A 3,538-nucleotide genomic window follows, 5' to 3' on the forward strand; every position below is an offset into this window, starting at 1 on the left:
TATTGTATTAAACAGTAGTTCATGTAGTATTTTAATATATAAATTTCATGCTATAAATATTTTTATTAGAAGCTAGACCAATGTGTAAGTGATAGGAGGTGCATCACTTTGAACATCATCACGCACCCGACACTGCCGTGCTGGCAACACCTGGAGTTTGAAACCATTGCTATTGCTGAAATTATATTATAACACATTTACATACAAAAGAAACTGGTAAATGGTTTTAAATTTTTAAACTTTTTTATGCTGTATTATTATGTAGAAGGCCATGTAGTATGTAGGCTGGAATTTTAGCCGTTTTGTTGTATATCAAGCCTTTTTGAGATATAAATATTTTTAAACAATAAAGCAGACCTTTATTCACTAATGCTGATATTATATTACAATGCATTGGCATACAAATGAAAACGGTTTGATTTATTTGTACTCATATAAAATAATATAATTCTTTTGAGTTATAGGGATGTCTGGTGATTAAATCACAAATTAAGATCATTTATAATGGACTTTTAAAATAATGGAATTAAGTATAGACTTATAACATTTTCATGATAACTGTTTGATTTATTTGTACTCATTTAAAATAATGTTAAAATAGTATTTGATTTTTATGTTGTATTATTGTTTTTTATCAAAAGTTGAAACCAATGTAGTGTGCCTAAATGTTTATTTACTGTTTTCTGTATCTCAAGCCAATAGATAGAATAGAACAAAGAGGTGTTTTTGGTGTTTTACCTATGAGAATAACATGGGGAGATTTTAAGCCACTTTTTAAAAATCGTGCTTACTCTCTATACATTTCTATGCAAATGTCCATCTCCAAAAATATTTCCAATCCCCATTAATTTTTGTATCATGTGAGTTTTGCACCAGTTGGTTTGAAATATTTATAAATATAACGTGTTGCTGGAATCGCCTTAAATGGCAAGAAACATGTAGTCTTGGGACCTCTGGTAAAATATTGGAGTTTTCCTAGTTTGGACTAAATATTTTTGAAAATTGAAAAAAAAATATGTTTTTTACTCAACTATTTTAGCATCTTGAAACATGTATTACCGAAGAATCAGGCAAATATTTCGTGCCGAAATTATATTTTACCTTACGTGAGAACGTGGAATCATTATTTAAACTCAGTCCTGCTCCACAGTATAATTGCAGGCTTGCTTCTCGTCCTAAGTGGTGAATTGTGTACAGTTTATGTGTGGTGCAAAGACTGGTTTCTCTTTTTAGTTGTGACCAGCTCATTCCTAAGATGCTAGATGGTATCCACTTTGCCTCTGAACATAAGCAAATTGTAATCTTCAGTTTAGGACTTAAAGTTAATGTCGGATGTGATGCCTCTTTGATCAGAAGTTTGGGTTGTGATTAGCTCAACCCCTATCACCAATATCAGCATAGATCCATTGAACTATTATGTGTTATTGTACTTTGTGCTGATTAATATGTGTTTGGTAAATTAGCATGGCACAACACACAATCCCACATCTTGCTAATTGTAGTTGGTAGTTTAGGTGGTCAAAGTAGAAGTAGGGAGCATTGACTTTCTACAATCATGATGAGATAACCAGCCAGAGCCTCAGACTGCAATAAAAAATAGATGAAAATGCAAACTCTAAAGGCCCCGACCGTGTTTCATACTTCCAGGCTGGAACAACCTTTACTCGGAATATTGTATATAAATTGTTTGTATACATAAGACTCTTGTAGTGAATGTACTCTTCGATGAAAAGACAAAATAAAGATGAAAAACTACTTTATGCAAAGAAGAGAAAGTGATTGTGAAGGGTAGCTATAAACAATCGTATTTTAGTGAGCAATGAAAGTTGCTATAATTATTGGGATTGTTTTGGATAAGTTTATAGATATGCATTGTGTTTACAGGAATTAATCATAGTGGGGATGCCATTTACATCGAGACATATTGATTTTGTTAAAGTGATAAAATGAAGACCATGATAGTGGTGGATAAAGATTTTAATTGTTGAGCAATCGATGTGAGAAGGAGTTTCTTGTTAAACAATAACCTGGAAAACCAATACAACATAATGCATTGTCATCCCTCATTGGTATTGTACCTTAAAAGCTCTTTTGTTCTTTACTCATTTTCAAAAACATATAAATTACAAAATAAGCCATTTGTTGTTTATTTTACTGTTATGTATTGTAAGTTTATATATTGAAATAAATGGTTAAATAAATGTAAGTTGAAAAATGAGCCTTATTTTGTCACTAGTTTATTTACATTGATTTGAATCACATTTTTGAACTAACAGATGATTAAATTATTAATTGCATAACATTTGAAACATAGAGATACAACATTTATATTATTAACTGGAAACTATAGATCTATATTATTGTATGAACATAATTTCTGTATTTCATATATGTAAAAGCAATGAGACCATGCTAAATTACAGAATTCAATAACAAAGGAAGTTGATATTGTGCTATATACCTGAGGGTGTAAATATAGAGGTGGGTATTTCCATAGAGACCTAATGATGAATCAGAATGTGAAAGTTCTATGGTAGAAATATCAAGAAAGCAAGAGTGATCATCAGAGGTAACATGGTCATTAGGGAATTCATAGAGAGGGGTCAGTCAGGTTGAACTAGTATATTGCAATGATTCATCCAATATAGAAACAATAGTTACAAATAACCAGAACCAATCACTGAATATTGTAGTTAGTCTTCCTATCCTACTGTTAAAATATGAAACTCATTTTTACATGAGTTAGTGAGTTCATGCCCGGCAACATGAGTGTAATAATGGTTCCAAATGTATTTATCTTATTTTATGGTAGATTTCATTGTGTATGCTTACTCTATGGTAAAACTCTTTGAGATCATTTAATATTTAACACACTTAGAGATTAGTGAATAAATCATCAAAGTGTGATATAAATATGCTGGGTGAAACGTATTAAAACTTGCTATTATGTGTTATTGTACTTTGTGTTGATTAATATGTGTTTGGTAAATTAGCATGGCACAACACACAATCCCACATATTGCTAATCGTAGTTGGTAGTTTAGGTGGTCAAAGTAGAAGTAGGGAGCATTGACTTTCTACAATCATTATCAATTAATTTTATCAATTAAAGGATTGTAAAATGTCTCGGTTTTGCTAACTATGACCTGGTGTCCCGAAAAGGGCTCTTAAGACCATAAGATGACTATACATAAAGTTTGGACTATTGAATGTGATGTGAATTTATGCATACTTCATCATACAAATGTTACACTATAGTATTTTTACAAGTTCTGACTGTGACTGTGATGTGAATTTGTGTGTATTTCATCACATAAATTTCACACTATTTTCACACATTTCACACCACTATTATGATGTGTTGTGCCTGCATGGGTGTGTTGAGCCATGGATATCATAAACCACAAAGCTATAAGGACGTATGCTAGAACTGATCTAACCTCTGCCAAACCCTGAATACGAGCCTGGAGGCACAGACTTCGGACCAAGGATCAATTGTAAATAGACAAACCTGCATGATAGGATATAGAACACTGAA

Source organism: Macrosteles quadrilineatus, unplaced genomic scaffold (assembly GCF_028750875.1).
Source record: "Macrosteles quadrilineatus isolate MER2022 unplaced genomic scaffold, UCM_ALF_1.0 Scaffold_3__2_contigs__length_128488019, whole genome shotgun sequence".
Lineage (NCBI taxonomy): Eukaryota > Metazoa > Arthropoda > Insecta > Hemiptera > Cicadellidae > Macrosteles > Macrosteles quadrilineatus.